Source organism: Cimex lectularius, unplaced genomic scaffold (assembly GCF_000648675.2).
Source record: "Cimex lectularius strain Harlan isolate CLEC.00 unplaced genomic scaffold, Clec_2.1 scaffold4, whole genome shotgun sequence".
Taxonomy (NCBI): Eukaryota; Metazoa; Arthropoda; class Insecta; order Hemiptera; family Cimicidae; genus Cimex; species Cimex lectularius.
This window is the reverse complement of record NW_019392723.1, coordinates 1,210,038-1,227,952: the sequence shown is the minus strand read 5'-3', so window position 1 is coordinate 1,227,952 and position 17,915 is coordinate 1,210,038. Positions and strand designations below refer to the sequence as shown.

The window sequence follows — 17,915 nt, the reverse complement described above, 5'->3', positions numbered from 1 at the left end:
CATACACAATCGGGTAAAGTAATGTAGATCCGATTAGAACCGACTGAACTTAAATAAATAAGCTATCCTGAATATCTCTCATATTTCCATTACCGTTATCACAGGTATCCTTCGACAAGAAATTTCGTTATTATTGTACAGAGGCTGAGTGAGATTTCCCTTTTCTTCAGAAAGAAACATGTTCGCAAATTTATGAGAATAACCTGCATTCTGTAACATCTCAAATATCTAATGAATCTTGAGCATAACTTCCGTAGGAACCTTAATACATATAGAAATATTATCACCCATTTTAACAATGGGACTAACCTAGCTAATAACAGACTAAACATTTCGATCTTCTTTAATAATTGCTGACAATGATCAAAATCCTGCTTAGCATCACGGAAGGCCTAGAAATCTCAAATAGACTAGAAATCACTTATCACTTATCTTCAGTGAGGAAGAACTTTGGGGAGAAAGGGAAACCGTACACCCAAAAGTATCACGGGAGCAGAGTACCAAATGTGGACCAAAAGGATGGACAAATCAGAAGAAAAAAGACCTGAAAACGTGGTAAAATAGGCCATTCCGGGATACCTAAAAAAAAGGATGTAGTACTGGTGACTGCCTATTAATTAAAGTTCCCTAGGCATCGTCACTGCTCCAACTAAAGTTACGACTTACAAGCAGCGGAGAACGAGCTCGCAGCACACAAAATACAGGGTGACCCGTGAACAGACCTCAATACTTCAAGAGGTTATCTTACATGTCTAATTAGACTAAAAATTTCAAATTGACTGTTTTATTCGAGATAATTCACCTTGCAGATATTTAGCCTCTCACAACTCTATTCCATGAAGTACCTCGTACCTCATAAAACGGTAATCCTACCGCAAATTCGATTTCTCCTATGGAAAGCGAATAAAAAAGAAATTCATTTTTTTATTGTATACTTAAGAAAACAAAATGCCAAATCACTTAGGAAATACATTTTTACGAGTTTCTTAAGTTCTTGCCTCAAATTTACGTAATATTTTCTTGCGTATGTTAATACTGACAGAAATGACGCTTAAAGAAAAGTAAGCCCCCCACTAATGATCATTTAACACATGTATGTCATTTCTCAAAGGTCAGTTATCGCGATGTGAAATTAACGTTTAATTGCAGAAACAATTGTTAAACCCCGATGAACTTCTATATATAAGGAATTCTCATAAATGAAGTTTATTTTACTCCTGTCACAAGTAAGTACGATCTCACATTAAGAATTACGATTCGGGAATAGCGCTGTTATAAAGAACAGTACCAGGTTGAACATTCGAAAGGAGTTAAAGGAGAGGAAAAATATGTGAGGAAACGATGTCAGATTTGCATTCTCAAAGAATGAGGACATTTGGAACATTTAATTTAACTTTAAAAGAAATTTTTTACCAAAGAATTTTTATTTTTTATAACAGAAGTTTCTATTCTTAACTACTGATATTTTTTGAAGGGATTGTAAAGGGAAAATCAAAGTGTAATTAATTTTCAAATGATCTTATAAGAACCCAATTATTAAAAAAAGGTTCAAATATACAGGAATGTTACTTTAAATTCTTATATTTCATACCATCTACTAAGGTTTTTAACTCAATGCTTTAGAAAGAATTGAAAAATAATTACTTTGACGGAAGAAAAGCTTTATATTCAGTTTGCGTTAAGAAATTTCTTGAGCGGTATTTTAATATTTTTTTAATATCATTTTTCGTTTTAATTGAAATTAATGTTCATGTGGTATTTTATACGTTTGTAATCTATTTTCGTAACGTTTAGTTTTTTATTGTCGTAAAAAAAGGGTTAATTTGAAAGTAAAAAAAGGGCCAATTTTGTTGTTAAACAGGATTAATTTGAAATTACAAAAGTATAATCTCAAGTTGGAAGTGGTTAATTTGAAATGAAAAGGATTAATTTGAATTAGAAAGGGTTAATTTGAAGTCAAAAAGAGTTAATTTGAATTTAAAAAGGAAAGCTTGTTTAACTGATATATAAAATTAATCAATTATTGTTTATATGATATTTTATAACTATTTATTTTTATATTCAATTATGGATCTTTGTTAATTTTAATTGAAACTAAGTATGGTATAGTTTTCGAGATTTTTATTATTTTAAAGAAAGGGTGATTTGAAGTTAAAATGGTTTACTTTAAAGTTAAAAATGGTTAATATGAAATTTAAAAATTTAATTTAAAAAGAGTTTATTTTAATTTAAAAAAACTTAATTTGAAGTTTAAATGGGATCATTTGAAAACAAAAATGGCTAGTTAGAAAGAGCCCATTTGACATTAAACAATTAATTTGATTTTAAGCAAGATTAATTCGAAATTAAAAAATTTGAGTTTGATTGTTTTGAAATTTTTTAAAAAATTTCATTTTAAATTAAAAACGTTAATTTGAAGTACAAACAGGTTAAGTTGTAATTTAACAAAAAGTTAATTTGAAATTTCAAAAAATTATGTGATGTTTAAAAGAGCTAATTTAAAAGAAAAAAGGATTAATTTGAATTAAAAACAGTTAATTTGAAGTGGAAAGCGTTAAATTGAAGTAAAAAGGGTTAATTTGTAATTAAGTAAATAATTAATTTATTGTTAAAGAGGCTTAATTTGTTATAACAAAGGTTTAATTGAAATTAAAAGCGTTAATTTGAAGTAAAAAAGGGTTAATTTGTAATTTAAGAAAGTTAATTTGAATTTAAAAAAAGATTAATTTGAACTTAAAAAGGCTTAATTTGTAATAAAAAAAGGTTTAGTGGAAGTTAAAAGCGTTAATTCAACATAAAAACGGGTTAGTTTGTAATTAAAAAAAGGTTAATCGGAAATCGGAAAAAGATTGATTTGAAGTAAAAAATGGTTAATTTGTAATTAACAAAGTTTAATCTGAAATTAAAATGATTAATTTAAAGATAAAAAAAGCTTAATTTGTAATAAAATAAGGTATATTTGAAGTTAAAAGCGTTAATTCAAAGTAAAAAAAGGATTAATTTGTAATTAAAAAAAGATTAAGTTGGAATCAGAAAAATATTAATTTGATTGATGATATTGGAATGATTGGATTCATGATAAAGGGGTTAATTTGTAATTAAAAAAGGTTAATTTGAAATTAAAAAGATTAATTTGAAATTACAAAGGCTTAATTTGTAATCAAAAAGGTTTATTTGAAATCCAACGCGTTAATTGAAAGTAAAAAAGGTTTTGTAATTAAAAAAGGTTAATTGGAAATCAGAAGATTAATTTGAAGTTAAAAAGGGTTAATTTCACGGAAAAGCTATGTTCTAACTGGTTTTGGTTTGTGTTATACTAGCTTACGAAAATAAATTTTCCTTTTTTTATTCATTCACACATTCTCGCTAATTAAATTTAAAAAACATTGTTTAAACACGAACCAAAGAATGTGAATCGGGTCGTATTCGTAGATGTTGGTACGTTTATGTAGAGCTGAGTAACACTGCACCCCATCGTCATAGTCAAAAAACAAGGGAAGTCCATCACCGGCATTGCGTAAATCAATAAATGCAAATAAAAAAATTTCAATCGTTAAATGTGAACATGCCGTATCTGAATCCATCACGGGCCACTTTTTAGTTTGGAACTGTAAAATGGGAAAGGGTTCAAGATTGCGCCGGGTGTCATTTGGGGTGAAAAAAAATAAAACCACAGGACGTGTTGCATGCTCGTTTGTAATTACGAAACTTTCTTGTCGAACGGATCCATCCACTCATGATTAATTGGACGATTTGGTTTTCTCAAGTCTGAAGACAGACGGTTTTTAAAGTCCCGAGCGGGAAAGAGGGGTGGTACCGATGACCGCGCCCGTCCAGCTCGATTCGGGCAAAACGCACCCTTTGAAAAATAATGCTAACATATATACAAACCGGTCAAACAGTATTAAATAACAAAATCAAGGGGAAAAACGAGAAAATAGCATGGTAGGTGTTGTGGAGTTATTGACAATAGGGTAGGTTGGGAGTGAAAGGAAGCATGCGCCCCACTACCTCCCCTCAAAAAACCTCACTTCAACTCTAGACCTTCTACAATACAGGTAACCAAGCCTCGTATAACTCTATCTTCTCTTCTAGCTTTCATTTACGCTTACGGTAATTAAAGAATTTTTCCCTTTTGAAATTATTTATGATTTTTTACACGTTGAGCGTTAGAAAACGTTTGAAAAAATTATGTTTATTGTGTTTATATATATATATATATATTTTTTTTTTCAAAGCAACTTTTGTTTGGTTTTTGATTTGAAAATTTCAAAGTGGATTGATTGAAACTGTCTCGATTCTTGAAACCCCACAGGGTGAATCGGTATATGAAATTTTGCAACGGTACGCCTGTGGGGTTCGGGAGGTTGTAAGGTGACCGGTTTAGTTTGACCCAGTCACGTGAATATGTTGGTCCTCAGTGCCTGCCGTGGCCGTTGCCGTGGGACGGATGCCGGCGTCACATGAATCTAATAGACTTACGGAGCCGCAATGCGCCAAATATACAAATTCTGGGCCCGAACTGGGCCCAGATTGTGTTATGACCGATTTTTAGTCGGCCGAGTACTCGACCACCGGAAGGGTTATTAGTTTTAACACGGTTAACCCTTTCAAACTCTCTTGGCTTTTGATTTATTTTTTATTTATCCACCCATTTTCACAAACTGTTCAAGAAACAAAAACATCTCCTCAACCGGAATCGGCACAGTGTCTATTATTTTTGTCCAAAGAAAAACCGAGTCGAAATTGAAAGCGCCTTGTAAAAATAGACTCAAAACGTTCCGGACGGTATTAAGAATGTATAATCAAAACGTTTTAATGAGACCGAGCGGTCTTCTAATGTAAATTAATAAATCGTCTTTAGGAATGCTGCCCCTCTCCTGATTTACATAATATCAGGCGAGTTTATTCCATAACTTAATTACACGCCTTCTTTAAACAAAAACACATGTTAACTTTTGGACGCTTATAGTCAGTGAATCACGGGGGTGTAACGTTTCGATACGTTTATTTATGATTTATTACGACGCTCCCGGCCATTCGAAAGCGTAAGATGGATAACGGCCGAGAAACGCAAGGGACAAAGTAAAAACGGAAGACTTTTACAAATGTCTCAACAAACTCCCTTACTTTAGCATACCCGACAAATATCCTGACGATGGTAATATATAGAAAATATGACAGGGCCTACTTCCCGCCCAGCCAGTGTTTCACACGCGTCGTACCTTTCGAAACATAAAAAATCGTGCTCATTTTTTATTGTCAGTCACAAATTATTGAACATGAAATACGTATGAACATAGTTCAATAAAATTCATAGGCGAATGAAGAAGGTATATGTCGAATACACATGGAACCTCTTCATCTGAAAATTTCACGCTAAAATACCCAACGTAAATTTTATTAAACATTTATAAGATTTTGTAAAAATTTTTTCCTTTTGTCTTATAGGGTGGGTTTTTCTAAGAAAATCATAAAATGTGTCATTATATTACAGCCTCAGTAATTCATATTAATATATAAAATAATATGAATTTATAAGTTCAAAATTGATTGGAAACGAGATCGAAAGGAAAAATATTGGATAAAAACCAAATTTCTAAATATTTTGCTAAGTAGATTTCAAGAACAATGTTGGCGAAGCGGAATCGGGACTCTTTTAATTAAACTTATCCGATAGCAAGTCTGTAATGCTTTACAAGAGTACTTACTAAGTAATTTTCATTATTGCAATACTAGGGAAAAGTTGAACTTCTGGCCTGTTTTAATTTTATTTATTTATCTTTTTTAAATAATTTTACAATTTGGTAACAGTCAATTTTACAAACGCCGAGGCATTACTCATTGTAATAAAACCTCAACGTGCCCTGGGAAATCCGAGCGCGCGATGCTTTATAGCGGTTGACGAATTATTGCGTTCCCTTTAGAAACTCCATTATAAGTATTACTTTGCAATTTACGATTATATTAATCAGAATTTACAATGAATAATGAGAACAAGAAGTCTGTAGTTTATGTATTTAATTTTAGAAACCATACTGCTTATTTTGACTTAAATTTTCAAAAGACTTTTTTTTACCTAATTAGAAGCATATTAATAGAGCCAAAACAAACCCCGGTCTTCTGAAAACCTCCAGCACCATCTTTCCAGTCTGGATGGTTCAAGAAATGGAAGATCTCAACGAGACGAAATCCTAGGAAATAACCTTCACCCTTGATTATATCTACTAGCCTGTTTGGAACACATCGATAAAAGAATTGGATCCCCCTTGCTTAACTCAACATAATAAAACAAAACGGTACGAACTACTCAAAATAGAATGTAACCACTCTCACTGCAAGGTAAACGCCTAATTCACACATCATCAACAGAAACAATCCGTACAGAAACCAGGTGTGTTCAACCTCCAAAGAATCCAGTCATTCTAATCCAAAATGTTTCGAACCAACCTGACAATAATCCATACAGACCTATTTGTCCTCGCAAATGCAAGAATTTCATATAGACGCATCTATAAAATCCTGGAATCTCATCCAAACCCTCTAGTTTACCATATTATACCAACTATTTCGCAACAGATCAAAATGTTCAGAGCAAAACACACCATTCATTTTGGCATTGGACTGTGGGGTTCAACCCAGTGTTCCAACCACCAAACAATCCAGTCACTCCAGAACAAAAAGCATTGAACCATTGCCTAAACTACCTATTTATTTATTACTTACCTATTTCGTATTCAACTTGGCTATCCATACATACCCCCAATCCCATTTGTCCTCGAAAGCACACGAAGTCGATGCGTACGCATAAAGCAGTGAACCTAATAGCAACCCACTAGTCGCCTTTCATCCTGTCTATTTGACCACAGATCGAAACTCACACTCTTAAACCGTGATTGAACTGTGGGTTTCAACCAAGCTTACAAACCTCCAAAGAAACCAGTCACTCCAGTACAAAATCCTTTGAACTATCTTTTTCGTATCCAACTTTAATATCCACCCAGATCTTCAAATCGCTTTTGTCCTCATAACCACAAAAACTTGTTATAGTCGCCTCCATGTAACCCGGAATCTGATCCCAACCCGTCAGTCGAAGACCTTTCATCCCGACAACTTGATCGAAACTCTCACTATTAAACCTCACATTTATGGAATTTAACTGCGGATTCCAATCAAGTATTTTAACCTCCAAAGAAACCAGTCACCCCAGTACAAAATCCTTTTATTAACTATTTCCTACGTATCTAACTGTACTATCTACCCAGACCTTCAGATCCTATTTGTTCTTGAAACCGGAAGAACTTTATATAGGCGCATAAAACCTTAGACCCTTCATCACATCCCTTTCATCTGAAACAATCCTCGACTTCTAAGACACCTAAAGCCATTATCCTCGCAATTTGCTACCTAGTCGGGAAAGTACATAGTTGCGATAAGAGTAAAATATATGGATTATTTCTCCATCCTTATAATTTTATAAGATAAAATTTATATAGACGACTAAGTTGGTTTTCGCGCTATGCAGCATAGAAAAGGCGATAATTTCAATAGATACTATTCTTTTATTTTTAATTGAAAAAATAATATTTATATATGCTCGTACTAGACCTTTATATATATAGTTTTTTTATATTTATTTCTTCATTTTTAACATTTTTTTATTTATTCGCTAAGTTTGCTTACAATACAAGTGATTATTAGCATTTAAATATATTCCAATTTCTTTCTATCCCGTCTGTTAATATTCTTCTATTAACTAACCCGGAGGTAGTCCAGACCCCTTTGAACTAAATACGCTTTAACCTGAGAATTTCTTTTATTTCAATTTACGAATGGGGCGAAGAGAAAAAGAGGGCAAATTCATTCTTCCGGCACTTATTATCTCAAATAATGAAATATGTAAATTAAGTCCCTGGAACGTTGTCTCGTCTATGATGGACCTTGAAAATGAAAATTATTCAACAACGGTGGATAATACGGAAAAACTAGTTCAAAACTGAGATGCACTTTGTAACGAAAAGTTTAACTTATTTGAACAATGACAAAAAGATTAATGCACTCTCCTAGATTAAAATTCTATTTTACCATCTTACACTTGCAAGAAACGAACACAAATTGTTAACCTCACCATGTTCCGGTTCACACGACGTTATCTCTCTTCTTAGTCGGCAACACTTTGATCATAATATTTTATTTTTCTCAAATATCTCGCCCGACGCCTGACTAGCTTTATTATGGGTATAGCAATATACTGCAAAACTAATAAAGGCTAGTCTTCTATTAACCTTTCTGTTCTCCTTCATATCTATAATTTTGTCGTTAGAAAACTCGATATTTAATCATGAAATCAAGTTACTGTGAAACCTCCTTAAAAAAAAATCTTCTCTAACCTTGGCAAACCTCTCGACAAATGAGTCCATTTACAAATGTCTACTTAGTTAGAAAACCCAAATCTCAATTTAAACTAGGCACTGAAAAATATCTTCGATAACCTCTTGTCCTTCTCGTCCTTACAACATGGCACCCAAGATCCTCATTGATTAGCCAACATCCTTACAACTTCGCACCCAAGATTCCCTTTGATTACCTCTCGTCCTAGCAACTTGGCAATGAAGATTCTCTTTGTTTACCTATCACTCTTACAACTTGGCACCCAAAATTCTCTTGATAACCTCTTGTCCTAACAACGTAGTACCGAAGAATGTAATTTACCCTATTAGTATAATTTCCATAGTAGAATATATATTTGTAACGTGACATCTTTGTATAGCCTTAATACCTTTAGCTAATGTTTGCAAGTACGTTGTATTCAGAATTAGTTATTCAAAGGGACTTTAGATCCCAGAATAAAGTTTATTCCTCATGCATTCTTTTAAACACGAACAGAAAAATCGTAATACGTTAATAAAAAACATAAACAAAGAAGTAATCAGAGATCAAGAAACAACTTACGTTAAAACGAACACAATATGTGATATAGGATGATTGAGCAATTTTTAGAATTTATTTGTCTCGGCTAGTCAAGGAAAAAGAAATTAGGTTATGCAGTTGACGGGTAGGAATAGATTAGACTATAAATTTTAAATTGGGCTCGATCAATTTAATGCTCCAGCCCTTATTCAATGAAATAAACCGTGAAGGTAAGAGTTGCGATTGCGTAGTGTCGGCATTGTTTGACTTATTAGAAACTGTACTATATATTGACTATTTAACGTTTTTTTATGAATACCGTCTAAGAAAAACAGATAGTATGCACTCTTCCTTATTTTCCCTATTTCAAAGGTGATCAAAATTGCGTTGGTGTTTTTTTCTTCCTATGATTTTCCCTTAAATTTCTTCTTGGCTTGATATCTGCAGACTGGTCGTAGTTTAGAGTTACTACTTCATAAGGTTACACTCAGGATCAAGATACCGGTGCGAATAGTTACAGCCGTCACTAACCTTCTGTGTAACAGAAAAATATTAGTCCGATGCGGCGACAAAATTGTAGGCCCACGGACGGTATATACTGGCCTACCTCAAGGAGCAGTTTTGAGCCCAGTTCTCTTTTCAATTTATGTCTCGTCGATTGATTCAGCGTTTTCTCCCAGCATCAAAACACTTCTTTTTGCTGATGATATAACTATTTACTGCTCTAACCAAAATTTAGACCTAGCACTGTCTGAATTGTCTGAAGCAATGAATGTCCTCGACGAATGGAATCGAAACAGCGGCTTCCATATATCGGAGTCTAAGAGTGCAGTGACTATCTTTACAAGGAAGAGACGGATCGTTTCCAGTGAATACATCGAACTGGGGCCTCATAAGATCAAAAGAACGGACCAATTTAAGTTACTTGGTGTCACCTTCGACCGCAAACTATTATGGAGGAACCACATAACCAAATTGGTCGATACATGCGAAAAAGCAGTAAATATAATAAGATGTGTCACGAAGGTCCGCTATGGCTCGCACCCGAGTATTGCTCTCATGCTGTATAAAGCTATCATTCTATCTAGATTAGACTATGGATCTTTATTGTTCGGCGATGCGGCCAAAACTCATCTGTCGAAATTGGACAAAATTCAAAATAAATGTCTCAGAATATGTCTAGGAGCCATGCATTCCTCACCAATAAATGCTCTCCAGGTGGAGGCCAAAATTATGCCTCTGAACATGCGACGATCTTTGGTGGCTGGCAGATTTTTATCCTCCCGCATGGTTATTGAAAATCACCCTGTTATTGCTCGTATCAGACACTTAGCCATGCTTGCTAGCACAAATCGATACTGGCAAAACAAACGAACTCCATTGCTGGTCCAGTCTTTCTTAAAACTTTCTCAATTGACCCTCTCCATCCCCCCAACCCCCAATCATCCTAGGTACCTTACCCAAACTTTTCCTTTATTGTTTAGCCATACTTACGCTATACCGGATCCCTTAGCTGTACCTGATTGGTCTCATTTCCCTCCTTATGTAGAACAGGCAGCCATGAGGGGTCAATCTGACGCGGCATTAACCCTATATACGGACGGATCCAAGCAGGGCAATCTGGTGGGCGCTTCATTTTTTGATCCCTGCAATAATTTCGCCATACAAATTAAGCTGAGTGGGGTCGCCTCCATTTTTACTGCCGAAGCGTTAGCAATCTTGGAAGCCTTAAAGTATGCTCAAACTATGAACCCTTCCGACTTAATTATATTCTCTGACAGCCAAAGTGTGGTCCATTCCCTCCACAGCATCCTTAAAGCCAATCACTTCATCCTAACAAAGATTTTCAATTTAATATGTCAGTTAAAAACCTCCAACACTAACATTCATATAATCTGGGTAAAAGGACATAACGACAATGTTTACAACGATGAAGCCGATAGACTGGCTAAAGAAGCAGCCATATCTGGTCCTTTGCAGTTTTTCATTTCGGTTGGAGATATTAGATCTCATTTGTATAGACACTCCTTGAGATCTTGGCAAAGGGAGTTTAGCTCCACAAGTAATGCCAAGGTTTACAAATCAATTCAAACCTATATTTCTTCCTTCTCGTGGTTCCGTTCTATGAATTATCCCCGACAATCCCTTACTTCCATAATCCGTCTCCGACTAAACTACAATAGTCTACCTGTCCACCTTTATAAAATCAAAATCCTTAATTCCCCTTACTGCTCCTGCAACAACTTAGTAGTGACCAATGCCAACCACGTCCTTCTTGAGTGCCCTCTTACCGCCTCAGGCAGAGAAGCATTTTACAGATCGCTGATTATGGCCGGCATACCTCTTCCCATCACAGTGTCCAATCTCCTATGTTACTCCCACAGATCTGATATAATTGAACCCTTAATTAAATACATTTACCGCAATAAAATCATAATATAACAGACATAAAAATAAGAGAACGCTTTTTCTTAAATAAAATTATCAATAATTACAATCATTGGCTAATATGATTAACGTAAGGCCATAAGTTAGCTTTCCTTAAAGGAAAGTTATATATAAAAAAAAAAAAAAAAAAGGTTACACTCTCAAGGCGTCAATGAACTTCAACGAAGTATTACAATAGTTTTTCATATACCCTGTATTGGGTGAGTCCAAACTCATTGTGGATTCGATTATTAAGATATATTTTCGTGGCTGTATTTTTTGTACTCAAAGGATTTCCTTCTGCATAAGTGTCCACCAGCGATTTTGTTTTGCGTACCTAGTCTAGTTTCGGTTAGCAACAGATACAATAATATCTATCTTGACCGATGTTTTACCTTTTTCTCACTTCTTTTTAGATATATTATCATCATTAGGACTCATGAGTATCAGATATTTTCTCATAAGGAGGATGTTATAGTCCTTTCATGTACACTTTAATCTTTTTAGAGATTCTTCTTCATGGTTGGCATACTTTTGGCGGTCCTTAGCTTTTGGTGACAGGGTTTAGTCCCATTATTTTTTCCAAATTGGGTGGGATGATGATGAAAAAAGGAGACAATGAAGTGGGGGTTTTTGATCCCCAAGTATTGCGGTATTCTGGCATATTGTCCTTTCGCAGTTCCTTAGTTCAGTCTGTCGACTCAATCCTTCTATTAAAAAGTACTAAGAGTCAGTGAGTTTAGAAACTCAATGATTTCTACAATTCCTCTCCATGGGATTTTTTTGAATCCGAGTGTAAGTCTCCATTGGACAGTTGCTTTGCATTCTATGATGACATGGTTGGCTGTTTCTTTCTTCATTTCATAATATACAAATATGATCATTATTGAATATGCCCATGTTATGTAGATGTTTTCTGAGATGCCAGTCCTATGGTAGTCCTATCACTCCTGTGAGTTTGTCCCTCTCTAACTGTAGAAGTGAGTTTCTGTGGTGAGGGTTATTTTAGCGTAAGATTTCTGTATTTTGCACTCTCAGAGTTTTTCCACTTCTACCTTTGTCTTTTATGGCTCAATTCTGTGTTCGTTTTATTATCCGATGGTTCAGTGCATATACAAGGTGTCCTTTTTATGGCCGGGCTGAATTTCTCTTGAACCAATGACGCTATCAAAAAAAAAAAATCAAAAACTACGTGGTTAATATTTTTTAGTCTAGTTCTAAATTTTTATCTTTTTTGTACAAAAATTACCCAGGGTACCCCAGGCCCAATTCAACTTCAAAATTTCAAACACGACCCTATACATCCTAGCACACCATTTTACAGGATATTTTACGTTGAAAACAAAGGTCCACTCGGATTTTAGATTGGTCAAAAAATGACGAAGTTATGCCATAAAGTTTGATAAAACGCATTTCGTTCGTTTCGATGTTAATTCCAGCAAATTGCTTCTTTGCTAAAGTAAGCAATAATTGCCTTTATTGTTTATATTCTGCCATTGCTTGTCAAACTAGCAATTTGAGAGTGTCTTATTTCCCCGAAGTAAATAAAATTGACAATGGTACCTATTCGTTACATTCAGTATTCCATTCATAATGAACCGAAGGGCACATTTTTTCGATCAACAGCGAGCTGATATGTACCACTGCTTTATTGATAGTGGTGGTGTTGCGCGTCGTGCACTCGAGTTGAACTCCCAGAAATTTCCTGGTCGCCCCAGAGAGGACCAGAAAAATTATTCGCGTTGCTCGCGACATGAAGAGATACGGATCAGTTGCTGTTCCATCACCAAGAAACCGGCAACATTTTAATTTGCAGTATGATAGCGAAAATCCGAATTCCTCTCTCCGAAAAAGGGTTTTAGGTGTTTCAAAAAATAAAATTAGAAATGTACTCCGGACTTTCAATTCTAAATCGTTTCGCTCCCATCTCGTCCAGAACAGTTCGAGACTCTGATTATGATAGGCGTCCAACGTTTCTTGCAGAAAAGTCGATTTGGAAGGCTGAAGAAAAGGTTCTTCCACACACGTATTGACTGATGATTCAAAGTTCACCTCTAATGGCTTAACCGTCGCAATTTTCCAACGTGGGCAGAGGGAAAATCCGAGAATTTCGTATTCTTGTCATCATCAGGAGGTTCACAGTATCAAGTTTGGTGTGGACTTCTCGGAAATAAATTAATTTCTATTAATTGGCCCTTATTTCTACTAAAATAATTTAAATGGCGCTCAGTTTCTCAATTTTTTGAGGGAAGTTGTACCAACACTATTAGATGATGTTCCTCTGCAATAACAACAAAGAATGATTCTCCAGCTTGATGGATGCCCCGCTTACAGTTCTTTGCTGGTGAGACGTTATCCGTCTCTTCCGGGATAGGTGGGTAGGACCTCATGGCCCCATCTGTTGACCTCCTCGGTCACCCGATTTAACTCCACTTGGCGTAAACAGTGTCTACGCCAATCATAACCCAGCAATCTCAGTTGAAGAACTGCAGCTATGGATACAAATCGCTTGTCAATCCATCTCCCCTGTCTCTATCGCACTGAGAACCGGTGAAGTGTGGTTAAAAACGGCAAATCTTTGCATCTTTTCGCAAAACATGTTCGAACATGAAATGTGATTAATAAATAGGAAACCAAATAACTGGTTTTTTTTCAAAGTTTGGTCAGAACATTGTCATTTTTTGATCAATTTAAAATCCGATTTCACCATTGTTTGCAGCGTAAAGAATACTTTAAAATACTGTGTCAGGATGCATAGCGTCGAATTTGAAGTTTTGAAGTTGAACCGGGCCTGAGATACCCCCATGTATATTTTTTTCACAAAAAAGGTAAAAATTTGAAATTGAAACTCAGTCGGGCTATCTAAAAAGGACACGTTGTACGGAGTCTTGCTGATACTCCTCTGACCAGTGTGTCTGCTCATTCCTTACACGAAATTTCCTTGTGTCCTGTACCCAAGTTATCAGGTTGTTGTGTTTCCCCAGGTTTTGATGATTTTGGATGCATTGACTAGTTTTGATGTTATTTTTTTGTTTTTTGTTAATGCTTTAATACCTGCTATCTTATGAATTTTTGCCAGTTTAACCTCTTTTAAAATTTTCAAAGGAACATTGATGACATGGGTTTCAGCTTACAAGTCCGAGTTGATATCGGGTGGGACATGTCCTCACCATCTGAAATGTTAATGGAAGAATTTAAAACAGTTAAAATAATCGTGCTAAATATCAGACATATCAGTTAATTTCCAAGTTGTCAACGGGTATGTTTTTTTGGACAGACTCCAGATTTCCTACCATTTACCGTGGCCGCCGGACAAAAGCACTTCACTGGTCTGTCCTTTGTTTATCTAAGCGCTTGACTTTTTTTACCAACATTTAAAGAATCGTTTTGAACAACGTGTGTTCTTGTAACCGAAAGTCATTAACGAAACAAGGATTCAATGACGTGTAGCATTTCATTCGATAGCCGAACACTGACAAAATTCCCACGTCGTTTCAACCTGGTCCCTTTCAATTACTTCTACAGGGCTTAATTTGAAAAAATACCGGGAAAAAAATTACCGTGGGTGTAATAATTCCTCACGTTAAAGTAACAGCTGTCGACAACAGACCTAACATGTTTTCCGAACTTTACCGGCGACAAGCAAGATTTATGAACTTAAAAAATACAGGTTTACTTGTCTTGCACAAGTTACTTGATTATTTAGTACCTCTCGGACATTTAAAGAGATGGGCGAGTGCCTGTAAAAACCCTCACCACAGAGTATATTGTACACCATAAAACCGTTTAAAAGATTCATATCTTTCGACATATTCGCCACTTGGCAACCTCTAATAATTTAGGTTTAGGAAAAGTTGAGACTGTTTACGAAGAGATTGAAAAAAAAAACGTTTTCTTCTGCAGCTGGATTGTCGCTGAACATCCTCAGACGTTTATTTTCTTTCTATCGACCAATAAAACGCATAATTTTGAGTGATTAAATCAGTTTTTTTTTGCAGGATCTGTAAAATTACTATTACAAGGCAATCTTTTACTTCTTCCCTTAAACTAATCCTCCAGAAAAACCGGAACTTTTTTAGGGAAACCCCTATAATATAACATAGAGGAAGTTAATAAAATAGGATTAAAAAAATAAAATCATAAGCAAAGGCCAAAGCTTTCATGTTATTGTGAGAAATGCAATATCTTTTATAAACAATCTCATATTGAGTTTCTGCAAAAAACAAGCCATTTTTCATATTTATTTACACATTTGCCTGAAATGTTCTTTGATTTGTGCAAATTTTCTAAGTTAGAAATTTTTAATGTATTTTCTTTCTTGTTTTATTGATTTTCACTTCTGCAAAGTAATTACAAAATGAAAAAAGCGTTAAGTGCAAAAGGAACATGATAGACAATGTCATGACACACCCATTGGTAGACCTAGTAAAGTTAAAACCCTGGGGCAATCTGCCCCACTACAGCAATAGAAACACATGCTTTACCTCTACACATTTATATATAAAAGGTGGCTTTTGAGAGTATCAGCAGACTCCCGGGATAAGCAGGATCTGAGAAGGAACCGCCACAAAATTCTGAAAAGAATTAAAATAAATGAGATGGTTATAACAGAATGAGAGAAAAACACAACTTTGACAGGTCCTTCCAAGTGGGCGTAGATAATATAGACCTTTGGATGAAAGGTGGCCCTAAGTTTCAAGAAGATTGAACAGGGAGTAGATGTAAGGATAAAAGGGCCGAACTGCACCCTAGCAAAGCCCCCTCGGTCTAACCCCCAACAATATTCCAAGCCGAAGTCTATGCAGTACAACTCAACCTTTTGTAGTTTAGATGAAGTTTGGCCCGTTTGTAGTTTAGTGGTGATAACAGTTTATAAAGTCGGTTTAGTTCCGTTTTATTCCTAGCGAGTCGTTCAAGTTTCAAGTAATGTTATTCAATAATGGATAGAGAAATTGTTAGGACTGAAGATGATTGATTCCAAAAATACACTGAAAAACAAAAAACAGGGCACTCATACATTGTTCTTTATTTCAAACTATGATTTTTTATCGTTATATTATTTGCAACATAGTTATTTTAATCTAATCCAAATTAAACGAGATCAGAAATTCATTAGTTTTAATAAATTCGATTTAACTATGACGGTTTAAAAGAAAATTCACCGGAAAAGGCGGCGGAAAATCATATAGTGATTTATTATAATTTAATTATTCGGAAATCGTGAGATGCGGTCTGGTGTGACGTAGGTTTTAGAAAAACATTTTTTTTTCGTGCCAACGTTTCGATCTTTATTGCGATCATCATTAGGGCTTGGGATTTACAAACATTGTTTAAATTTAACAAATACATGTGATGTGGAAAAAAGTGAATTTATACAATACAAAAAAATATTTGTTATATTCAATCAAAGTATTTCTACTCACTCACCTACCTTGTTTTCTGCGTAATTGTGCCATTCTTGTTAACTGTTGTTGTTGAGTGAGTAGAAATACTTTGATTGGATATAAAAATATTTTTTGCATTGTATAAATTCACGTTTTTCCACATCCTACATGTATTTGTTAAATTTAAACTATGTTTGTAAATCCCCAGGCACTGATGATGATCTCAATAAAGACCGACACGTAGGCACGATAAAGAAAATGTTTTTCTAAACCTACGTCACACCAGAACGAATCTAACGATTTCCGAAAAATCCTTCCACTAACGGTCACTAATCACCACACATTATAATTTAACTAACAGTTTATTACCTAGTTTTGCTCTTAATAACGCGTAGCACCTCCTAGGCATCGAGTAAATAGGCGATCGGATTTCGTCATATGAAGCAGAATCCCATCAACGTTTTTTGGAGGAGGCAAAAAATGTCTAACATCAGCAACTCACATAAGTGTTCTATTCATGTCAGGAAAACATTCTGACCAATTCACTGTGGTAATCCCTACATCTTCCTAGGACTGGTGACATCTCGAGCTACATGCGGTCAGGTTATAGACGATGATTCGACCTCATGCCATGACTGTCTTTAAAAAGGCTGTGACTCAGGCAGGGTAATGAAGAAAAGCTTTTTCTACGTCATCTCCACACACGGTCATGGTCAACTGATTGCCAAACCGGCCCTCATTTGTTAAGTTCCATTATTCATGTGTTCAAGAAAGATGCTGAGTCGCGAATAGTCGCCATAGTACTATTATTATACTATTTTATTCTAAGCCTTCCCACTACTAGAGAAACTGAGACGTCTAAGAAACTAGGCTATTCTCACAAAGTCTTCGGATGACTGTTTTAAAGCTCACCCTTACACTACAGACTGTTTTGGGTAGACTACCTACCAAGAAAGCCTTAAATGTGGCGGTAAGAGCGATAAAACGATAGACTCTAGCCGTCGTACACCGCGGTCGACCACTACCTTCTCTTCGATCGAGATTTCCAGTGGCTCTAAACCACTGTAGACTGTAGTGGATGGTAAAGCCCGGCACTCTCAGGACTTGGGCATGTAATGACGCTACGCACGTCGATGGCCAAAGTATCTGCCCCACACTACTTTTTCTCTAATTTTAAATATAATTTTACATCCG

General features: G+C 35.3%; 1 protein-coding gene across 2 annotated transcripts in view; it reads left to right on the top strand.

Moving 5' to 3' along the window:
- The first annotated feature begins 4,072 nt into the window (after window positions 1-4,072).
- Window positions 4,073-17,915, top strand: part of LOC106671917 (ADAMTS-like protein 1) — a 221,417-nt gene continuing 207,574 nt past the window's right edge. The window contains exon 1 of one of the 2 annotated variants that reach the window (XM_024226688.1): window positions 4,073-4,113. The gene's annotated coding sequence lies outside the window, so the exon portion shown is untranslated. The remainder of the gene's footprint in view (window positions 4,114-17,915) is intronic. The other variant, XM_014402897.2, reaches the window with a different exon arrangement.